Genomic DNA, 11,261 nt, shown 5'->3' with positions numbered 1-11,261 from the left:
TTGGGGGTGTCTACGATCCTGTTATATTTTAATTCCAATTAAACAGTAGACGTCCAGCTCTTTCTTCTCATTGTTCCATAAGGCAATAAAGAAATAGGTACTTCCGTTTTACAGATGCAGAAACTGAGCAGGAGCTCAGGACTGGGAACTAGAACACAAGCTCCATCCCTGGTGTGTACCCTTTCACACTAGACTAACACCCCCCAGGACAAGGGCCGTGTCTGTTAACCACTGATGTATCCCCAGGACAAGTGACTAGGACGCAGCCAATGGGTTTTGAAAGAATAAATGAATCTTTTTTGTGCTTTTCCCACTAACAAAGTCTCTAGAAGTTCCCCGTGTCTAGGACGTGTAGTCTTCTCCTTTCCCTGATCTCCCTATGAAGACACTCTCCCATCCCAAGGACTTGGACAAAAAAGCCTGTCCCCATCCATGTCTCAAATGATGACAACTTCAGCTTCAGTGCAGCCGGAGAAAGGTGGCTTTCCAGAGTGCTCTGTCCACAGTTCCAGGAGTGCAACTTTGCCTCCATCCCGCCTGTGGCTTCATTTGAGCCCCACCCCTGAGTCCGCTGCAATGCTGGGCTCAACTGGGTCCTGGATGGTGTAGGAAACCCACTGGGGGTGCCTCTGGCATGGGCGGGGTGGGGGTGGGGGTTGGGCGCCTTAGAGCCCGGTTTTGTCAGAGGTTTTCCAGGCTGCTGCATGATTGCGGGTCCTCCTATCCCACAGTGCGCTCTTGGGATTCGGGACCGTCAGCCTAAATTCCCTTTTGTTTAAAAATGGAGACAAATGCAATCTTAATGGGGTGATAAGCAAGCTGCTCTCGGTAAACGGCTTGGGCGGCTTGGCATTTGCTTTATAAAATGGGGGCTCCAAAAGGATTCCCCGCTCCCTCCACCTTGGAGCAGCCTGGCCTCTGGCTCCCGGGGGGGAGGTAAGGGGTGTGGCTTACATCATCTGGGGTCCTTTGTCCACTGCTTCGTGCCTACAGCACAACAAAAGCTGTCCTTAACCGCACAAAGACGGGAGGCACGGGGCGCCCCTGACTGTCTCTCGTTAAAGGAGGAGTATGTGTAAGAAAGGAGGCAGGTGTTGGTGAGAAGCACGAGCAAGGCATCCATTTCAGGCCCCCAGAGCAGTCTGGCCTGGGGTTCAGTGTCACCAGGGATATTTCTTTGACTCTTTAGTGTAGGAGGGAGGCGCCGAGACAAAAGGTTTGGTGGGGACCGGGGGACGGGTGGGGGATGGGGTGGAGATGAGCTTGTGCAGGTTTGGCAAAATGTGGAGAACTGAATGCATCTATGTTTGGCCAGACTGGAGCGCCCCCCCCCCCTCCGCCCCTCCGCCCCTCCCCTTCGGCTGGAAGGGGGCGGAGCGGCCCCCTACCCACCCCCACCCCCGCCCCGTCTCCGGGCAGCAGAGGGTTAACCCCTCCCGGCTCCCGAGGACCTCGGACCGGCTCGGGTCCGCGGTTGGGATAGAGAGCTGTTATACCCTTGTTATTTTTCCTCACGTTTTTGCTTTTCATTGTGTTTGGATTTCGGGATTTGGCTTTTTCTTTTGAACGTTTAAAATATTTAGAAGGAGAAAAAAATTCATCGCAGTGAAAGGATGGGAAGCGCCGCAGGACGGGGTTGAGGGGGGTTAGGGATTGGGGAGGAGCCATCGGAAGTCCTGGGTCAGAGGAAGGGCACTCCACTGAGCCCCAAAGACCGACACTTGGGCAGAGGGGCTTCCAGCTTTGAAGACCCATCTTCCACTAGTCTGCTATGACAGCTGTGATTAATAGGGTCCATCATCCCGTCCCATGGGCGCTCCTCCCACCTCCCAGACACATCCTCGGTACAGCAAGCAGTCCGAGCCTCTGCTGGGCTGGGAGGCAAGGTGATCCCTCGGTTGAGTCCGGCATCCTTATCTTTCCTCGTCTGCTGACCCAGTGGGGAAGGGCATGAGGGAGAAGGACACAATCTCCCTGAAAGGGAAGGAAAAGAAAATGGAGATCAGGTTCCAGAAGTGAGGGAAGAAGTGGCATGGGTTACTCAATGACACTTTAGAGCTTCTTAGATGACATTTATAAGATATTTATAAAAGGAAATGTTAAAACTTGGGTAGGGAGGGCATAGTCAGCCTACGGCTCTTTGGACCAGAACTTTCTGAAGTCAGCAGGCTTCATGTCAGAGCTATTAGTCTGAGGCAAAAGGTGCTGAGCACTAAGGTCAGGTGAGAGGAAGATAAGGTGGCCTGGGTGTGGCACCATGGAGCCGGAAATTGAGACAGAAATGAGGAGGCAGAGCTATTAAGCTCCAGGATCCCAGGGATGAAAAGAATGCATGAAGGTATTATCTGGAGGGACGTTGCTCCCCAGAGCAAGAATTGTGTTGGCCCACATGCTTGAGATGGAGGCATCCGGTCAGTTTGTACACTTCAGGCCCTAGAGAGATGACTAGGGAATGGAAAATAGCTACTTCCCAATGGAACCTTGTACCTTGGAAGCCCTGGAAAGCTGCAGAAATTGAAAGGGGTGAGAAGGGGGCTCAAAAGGCAGGACCAAATAACATTTGCATCTCTCTTGCTCTGGCACATAGTAGCACTGATAGAGAAAACAAGCCATGGGAAATGGTGAGCTAGTGTTAAAAATTAGAACTGGATTTCCTGAACTAAGATTTACATGATAAAAATGGACTTTCTACCCAGGACAGAGTACATCTGAATGTGATCATGACAATGGTGCTTGGTGGGAAAATCTGCCACCTGATGAACATAACTTCAAACTGAAATTTGAGGGGCACTTGATGGCTCAGTCTGTTAAGTGTCAGACTCTTGGTTTTGGCTCAGGTCATGATCTCATGGTTTGTGAGTTCAAGCCTCACCTCGGGCGCCGCGCTGACAGTATGCAGTGACAGCCTGCTTGAGGTTCTCTCTCTCCCTCTCTCTCTACTACCCCCCACCAAGAAATAAATAAACTTAAAAAAAAAACAACTGAAATTTTAGGGAAAGAGGGAGGTAAAATATCCATCTGTAATGAAAACTGGATATTGTGGAGAATAAGCCTGGCATCAGTGAAAAACAGAAAAGCAAAGAAGTCCTCAGTTAAGTAATGATGTTTACATGGTCTCAGAGGTAGGCTTCTATTAGGTTCAGCGAAACAAGAGTCAACCAAGGGGAGTGTGTCAACTATACTTCAGTGCTTCCATTAAAAAGAAAAAAAAAAAAAAGAGTCAACCAGCAGGAGACTGGAAAGTGGGAGGAGAGTGGAGTTGGGATATTTATTTTGTGACTCCATGCACTGGTTACATCCCTCTCTAATGATCACAGCTCTTGTTAGGTGGCAATTTTCAGATTCTGGTATCTACCCCTCCCTTTGCTCTTCTGGAGCTTGGAATGGTAACAGGTACCCACTGTTGCTAACTCCATTCTTTGCTGGTTTCCCTTAACCCTGCCCATACCATTTAACCAGCCTCTTTATCAAACTCTCAATTGCCTCATCTGAGAGCGCCAGCCACTTCCTATGGGGACCCTGGCCAGTGTAATAGTCTAATAAGTGACATAAAGTTGAAATTGTGATGTGATGTTATTATAAGCTCAAAGCCATCACCAAGACTTGGATGAGGCTTAGGATATGAATTCTATGATGGTAGGAATGTCCTTCATCCGAATAAATTTGTCTCATTGAAATGGGCCAAGGAGTAGGACTCAGTTCATTCATTTAAAGAAATTTTTGTTGAGTATCTACTCTATGCCATTGACCACATTAGGGATTGGGGAGTCAGTGGTGGGCAAAACAGACAAATGTCCAGTTCTTGTGGTGTTTTCAGTGTAGTGGAGGAGAAAGACATTAATCACATAGCCATAAATATAAACATATAGGTAGAAACTATGACAAATCCTTGGCAAGATAATTCAAGTTTCTTTGAGAGCATCTAATAGGAGGCTAATACAGGGTAACCTCCTTTGGGGAATCGACACTAAGCTTAGCCAGGCAAAGGGCAAGAAAGGGGGAGAAAAGCACTGTAAGTAGAGGAAGGAACATGTTCAAAATTCTGAGGCCAGAAAGGTTTTACAGATGTTCAGTAAATCTAGGAGAGACCTCTATAGCAAGTTGAAATTGGCTTTAAATGCAATGGGGAAGCATTAGAGAGTTTTGAGTAAGAGAGTAGCATGATTTGATGTCATAAAAGCTTGGTGGTAGTACCAAGGGGAGCACAGGTGAGATGAAAGGATGATCAGGTGATGTTGCTGTGGGATGTCCTGACTACTGGTTTGGCTGACAGCCTTGTGATACTTTCCTTTGCAAACTGGGCTCATGGGCACAACCATTGGATGCCCTGTTCTGTCATAAACATTGCAGTGGATTACATTCTTGACCTGATTTTCTCTTTCAGAAAGATGAGAAAGCAATGAGGGGAGCTTTTACTTGGGACCTAATTCTGACCCACAAGGCAGAGCTTGTTGGTAAGGTGGAAGTATCTAGAGGAAAGGGGGAAGTTCTTGAAAGAGACATGTGACTTTAGTGTGTGTGTGTGTGTGTGTGTGTGTGTGTGAAAGAGAGAGAGAGAGAGATAGTAAGAGAGACAGATATGCTAGAAAAGCGAACCTTCAGAAAGAAGACTTCAGAAAGAAAACAACTTATGGCTAGAGATTCAAAGAAATAAAGGCTTAAAAGGCACAGGAAATTCTACTGCATGAGTTTTCTGGGGGTTCCATAATGAAGTACCACACACTGGTGGCTTAAGTGAAAGAAATTAATTATCTCACAGTTCTGAGGCCAGAAGCTCAAAATCAAGGGGTGAGCTGTGAGGGAGAATCTGACCCAGGCCTCCTGCTTGGCTTGTGGATGGCCATCTTCTACCTGTGTCTCTTCATGCTGTCTTCCTTCTATTCGCATCAGTCTCTGTGTCCAAATTTTCCTTTTTTTTTTTTTTTTTTTTAATAAGGACACTAGTCCTATTAGATTAGGGTCCACCCTGGTGACCTTATTTCAACCTGAATATTTCTGTAAAGACCCTCTCTCCAAATAAGGTCACATTCAGAAGTAGTGAGTGTTAGGATTCCAACATACCTATTTTTAGGGGACACAATCCAATCCACAACAATTACCCGATAAAATTCAAGCAGAAATTAAACTAATTCATCTATCAAACATGACTTGGGAGTTTATTCTGTCCCAGGCACTCTGCTAAGTATGGTTTTGCTCCCAAGGGAACACTTGGGCTTGTGGTAGGACACTGGCATGTGAAAACATATCAGACAGGTTAGCAAGTCCTATGACAAATGTATTTATATCCCTGAGGTATGATATATGATATATATGATACAGTTTAATGTAAAATTAGAGGTAAGCACAGCGTATACAAAGCACAGTGGTAGTAAAAAGGATGGTTGGGAAAAGTTTCTTGGAAGAGGTAACATGAGCTGAGTCACCAAGGATGACAAATAAGTGGCCCAGGTGAAGTGCAAGGTGGTTCCACACAGAGAGAAATGCATGGAGTGAGTGAATGCAGCATGTTCATGGGGGTGGGAGCATAGCTTCAGGGTCAGTGGAGGGAGATGAGGTTAGAGAAGTCAGATAATGAAGGGTCTTAGGTCTAGGATAAAGAATGTGAACTTTATCCTGAAAACTGTGCAAGTGTGTGGGGACACCATCTAGGGGATTTAAGGAAGGGAGTGATATGATTAGATTTGGCTTTTGTGTGGAGAATGGATTGAAGCAGCTGTGAAGGAGTTGGAAGACTAGTGAGTGAGCAGAAGCAGAAATGAGACAGCGAGAGCAAGCGAGAGAGAGGGAGGGAGGAAGGGAGAGAGAGAGAGAGAGAGAGAGAGAGAGAGAGAGAGAGAGAGAGAGATATTACACAGGGCTGGACCAGGGCAGTAGTGATGGAGAGGAGAGAAACCATCACACAGCAAGCACTAGGGGTAGAATTCAAATCTGTTAGTGACAACTTAATTGTGAAGGACAAGGGACAAGGGAATTTAGGATGATTCCTGGATGTCTGATTTGAGGGTCTGAGTGGACTGTGGTGCCCCTCACAGGACAGGGAATTTAGTAGGAAGAATGGATGTTGGGGAAGATTAGTTCTGTTTTGGACATGTTGAGATTGAGATGTCTGTGAGACAGGTAGAAATATGGAGTAGAAAGTTACTGTATATACAATGGAAGTCAGGAGAGAGGTCTGGGTTCAAGGTATATTCCTGGGAATTGTCAGTAGTTGAAGTCATGCACTAGGATGACGTTACCTAGCATGAACCTTTAGAATGGAAAGAAATGTAGGGCTCAGGGACAAAAACTTTTGGAAAAGAGCATTCCACATGTCCATAAAATGAGGAGCCCCCAAAGGAGATGCTGAAAGACCAACCAGATGATCCTGGAGAAAAGTGCAATGAACATGTCCTCACAATATCATAGAGGAGAAAGTTAAGATTGGCAGATGCCCCTGAGAGATCAGGAAATAAAACAAAGGAAAAGGATCCACTGGATTAGGCTATTTGGTGACCATTGGTTACTTCACTGAGGTTAATTTCAGTGGAATGAGGACAATAAAGGCTAAGTGGCTTGGAGAGGAGTGAACAAAAGGGGAGAAAGTGGAGATGAATAGTGTAGATAATTCTCTTAGAAAGCTTGGCAGTGAAGGGAGGGAGACCTTAGCTAGAGGGTCATGGGAGACTGGGAGTTGTTGGGGGTTCTTCTCCATGAGAAAGGCTTGGCAGTGTCTACCATGAATGAACAGAGTAACAAGAGGGACAGGTCAAAGGTACAGGAGGGAAGAAGATTTCTGGAGATGAAAAGGATGGAATTCACAGAAAAAGCAAATGGGTTATCCTTGTAGGAAAGACATCATGAAGGTATGGTGGGTCCAGGAACCATAGAAGGATAGGCAGGAAGTTGAGAAATTCCTCAATAATATTGTCTATGTTTTTCTCCCCTCAAATGTAAGAGGTGATTCACCTCTGGGGAATGAAATGGGAAGTGGTTGGATAGTAGAGATGAAAACTGACGAGGGGAAGAAAAACTTGAAAAGGGGGCATATAAAAAAAGGTGGGGGGATCATATCAGAGTGCAGCTGCAGCTAACAAAATCCATTGCAGCTCTCTTAAGGAGAAAGTGAATTTGGTGCTTACAAAATCACAGGAAGGACTGGAAGGCCAAACCCTAATTTGAGACTCCAGGAATGAACCCCAGGCTTCTCATCACTGACCTTCCAGAGAACTTGCCACCTCTACAGCAGTCAAGAACTCAAGTTCTTGAGTCTGGAAGCCACTGCTACCAGTTGAACCAATGTTGAATCAAGAAACACGCTCTTCAGCTGTGATAAAGGAATCAGGAAGTTGAGACTGAAACTTTGGTTACAAACTCGACATTCACTGAATGTTTCTCATTGACAGGACCTGTGTCACGCTCTAAACTAGTGAAAGCGATTCTGGGAAGTTTTTGGGTTTTCGTTCTCAGCAGTCTAGGAGTGCACACCTTTATTCCCACTCTTAAATACTAATAAAAAAAAAAACAGCAACAGCATCATGCTCCTGCCCAATATAACCATCCCTTCATACAAACAATCCACTCATCCATCCATCTTTTTTTGTTGTTAAAATCAGACTTATGCCGAATATACAATTACAGATTTTGACAAAGCTGATTAGTAGCCACAGACTTTCATCCTTGAATAATAGATAATTGCCAAGAATCTCCCATTCAATCTTGACTATAGAAACAGCCTAGTAGCTATTTACCTCGCTATGTTTTAAGGCAGGGCACTAAAATTTACAATGCTGTTTTACACATACAACTTCATTTGATTATCACATCATTTGGTGAACTGGACATACATAGGGGCTACTGTTTTCATTTTATAGTTGAGATAAAAGTCTCGATTCGTACTGCATTCTATAAATTTTGGCTATATTTATATTAATTGCAAAATCCTTTAGTATCCAAATGTATTTATAGCCCATCAAAGAGAAAGAGGTTGTGTATTACGCTCAGTAATGCTATTTCCATGATAAACGATACAGGTTATGTGTCAATTTCGTCCCATTGGACAGTGTGCTCATCTGTTTAGAAGAGACGGTAAGCAATTACCTTAGCCTAGTTAATAATTTTCTTTTTTTCAGCTTTACTGAGGTATAGGTGAGAAATGAGAATTGTATATGGTTAACGTGTTCGACTTGATGTTTTGACATATGCATGCATTATAAAATGATCACCACAATCAAGTTAATTAACATATCCATCACCTCACATAGCTATAATTTTCTTCTTTCTTTTTTGTGAGAACACTTTAGATATGCTCTCTTAGCTGATTTCAGATATGCAATACAATATTGTTAAGTACAGTCACCATGCTGTACTTTACATCTCCAGAACTTACTTATCCTGTATGATTGAAACTTTGTACCCTTTGACCAACATCTTCCTATTCCTCCCACCCCCGGCTCCTGGCAACCACCACTCTACTCTCTGCTTCTATTATTTTGACTGTGTTTTTTTTTTTAATGTTTATTTATTTATTTTGAGAGAGAGAAGGGAGGAGGGACACACAGAGAGAGAATCCCAAGCAGGCTCCATGCTGTCAGTAAGTACAGAGCTTGACTCAGGGCTTGATCCCACGAACCAGGAGATCGTGACCTGAGCCAAAATCAAGGGTCAGATGCTTAACTGACTGAGCCACCCACGCACCCCCGATTTGGACTATTTTAGATTCCACATATAATTGAAATCATACGGTATTTATCTTTCTTGTGTTTGCCTTATTTCACTTAGCACAATGCCCTCCAGGTCTATCCATATTGTCATAGATAGCAGGATTTTCTTCTTTTTGTGGCTGATTAATATTCCATTGTGTGTACTGCATGTTCCTTAACCATTCATTTCTTGTCATTTAGGTTGTTTCCATAAATTAGCCATTGTGAAAAATATGCGTTCACCTTGCATCCATCCATCCATCCGTCCATCTATCTATCCATCCACCTTTCTGACCATAGTAGACATCAGAAGTTGGGCTGATATGATACAGTAAGTAGACCAGATCCAGAATGGCAGCTGAAATTGAAATGACAGTCTGATTTCTGTAACATAATCTGCCATCATTCTCCAACTCCAAGATACATCTGCTCAAGCCAAACAGGTAAGTTAAATGAAGATATGATAGGGGTCACAGGTAGTTTGCTGATAAACTGGCTTTCAGAAAAGAAAACAAAAAAGAAAGCCTGGTTTGTAATGTTTCCCAATTTCTCTGGTTTAAATAGTCCCAACATGGCCAATTTTAAGCTACCAAAGTAACGTCACTGAAGATGCAGTTGGCAGGTAATGTTAACAATCAGAACAATTGTTATGAATAAATGAGAATAATGTCAACAGTTCTTGTGGGCTTGCACGAAGTGATTCTAGCACACCACTGGTCACCAACCTTGCATTTTTTTAAGTGTTCTGTGGTGGCACTATTCTCTGTGATTCTCCTAGAAATGTGGCATTGGTTTTGATTTACTCTATTGTTAGGGAGAAGGCTGGCAGGAGTTTTCACTTAGTCCTTCCTATCATGTCAGTCTGTATCTGCCATAGGTCAGGCAGGAGATTTTGTGTATATCTGCTTTTATATATATATAAATACGTATAAATAAATATATATACATATATATGTATAAATAATATATATACTTATGTATATATACGTATAAACAAATAAATATATATGTGTGTGTGTATATATATATATATGTGTACATATGTATATGTATATGTATACATATATTCCAACTATACATTCAGGACCTGAAGAAACAACCCCAGGGTAGATATGAATCTACTGGGCCCACTATGAACTAGTTTGGGCCCAAACTCCATTTATTTCCTGACTTCCATTAATGCTCACTCAACCCATGACCCGGGATTAAGATTAGCTCAGAGCCAGTAATAAATCCTGAAGAGTCCGGTATTTCTCTTTTCCCAGTGCACACCCACTGTACTTAATGACCACAGAAAAATTGGGAGGGAGATGGACAATATAAATTTGCCACGTCATATGGTACAGAGTACGTTTTTCTATTCTCTTGACTTAGGTTGGGAATTTAGTGAAAATCTAAGACTTGCTGATGTCCTGAGATTTTTGCTTGTCAGAACTCTAGTTTGTTTGTCTTTTAACTCTACAGATCAAGTAGGATGTGAATGCAATGCTTCCTGTATTTTACCCCTTGGCACCCATGATTAATTGGCCACCACCAAAGATCCCTATGTGTCAGTCTGTTCTGTCACCCTGGCCCTGCTGCCTTCTGTGTCCACTTTGCTTCTGGTCACTAAGTGTCAGTGAATTGCCAATGCTGGGATCTCACTCTTCCCATTAAAGCTCAGGGACACGTTTCAGTGGCAGTATCTTCCATCAACATCCCCAGCATGTGGTGCCCTGCAACAGTAACACTATCTCCTTAGCAACATGTTTCTGTCTTGGGGAAGGGAGGGTCCTTTGGTCCCCCTCAGGGGATATAAAGCACGGATAAGGCAGTCGCGGATGGCAAACCTGCTTCCACATGTCTATCTCCCTAAGTCCTTGGATTTCTTCTCCACTGTACCTAGAACAACTTTGGCATGTCGGTTTCATCGAGTACAGGCTTCAGTTTACCAAGTAAAGTAACACTGGAACTTTTATCACGTTCTTGAGCTGGCACACCAGCCTCAGAATCTCTGGTAACTCAGCTGGATTTACAACTACATTCTTTTCTCCCTACTCTAGCATGGGTGGAACCCATTCTTATGAATATTCCTCAGGTTTTCATTGATACGTAAATTTGCACATTTGGGCATTTAAGCGTCTATTAGACTCACCTTTATAATTGGCTCCTTGGGCACACGGAGATTGTCCTTCCCATGGCTCTGGGGGCAGGTGAAGCTATGGGGTAAGGGATAGTCATAGAGTCTTCAAGCAAGGCAGGCCCTGTCTCCTTAGGCAAGGTAGCAGGGGCTGTTTCTACTGGTGAGAGAAGCCTGATGGAGTCATGGGATTCAGGGTCTTCAGACTGAACTAGGTTCTCCTAAATATCACTATTCTAAATTTTTAGACTCTGGTCTTTCCTAATCATTGTCCTAAGCTCCAGGTGTGTCTGGCTGACGTGCATCAGTTTGAGCTCAGAGGGTCTGTGACTTAGTGACTTAGAACATGAGAAATGCCATTGAGGTCAGCTGGTCTTAACCAGTGTCTGGACTCTCCTGATGGAGCTCTCATCCCACAAATTGTGATGGGCTGTTTTACCTGTCTGCCTCTCTCACCAGAGAGA

General features: G+C 43.9%; 1 long non-coding RNA gene across 1 annotated transcript; it reads left to right on the top strand.

Annotated features, from left to right (window-relative positions):
* Positions 1-1,056: 1,056 nt before the first annotated feature.
* On the top strand, positions 1,057-7,822 carry LOC131488755 (uncharacterized). The gene is made up of 3 exons (XR_009250284.1): positions 1,057-1,216; positions 4,385-4,454; positions 7,129-7,822. It is a non-coding gene; the product is annotated as an uncharacterized LOC131488755 (long non-coding RNA).
* Positions 7,823-11,261: the final 3,439 nt, after the last annotated feature.

This window comes from Neofelis nebulosa, chromosome 10 (assembly GCF_028018385.1).
Source record: "Neofelis nebulosa isolate mNeoNeb1 chromosome 10, mNeoNeb1.pri, whole genome shotgun sequence".
NCBI classification, from domain to species: domain Eukaryota; kingdom Metazoa; phylum Chordata; class Mammalia; order Carnivora; family Felidae; genus Neofelis; species Neofelis nebulosa.
Note: the sequence above shows the minus strand (reverse complement) of the source record. Positions and strands in the feature narration are given on the sequence as shown.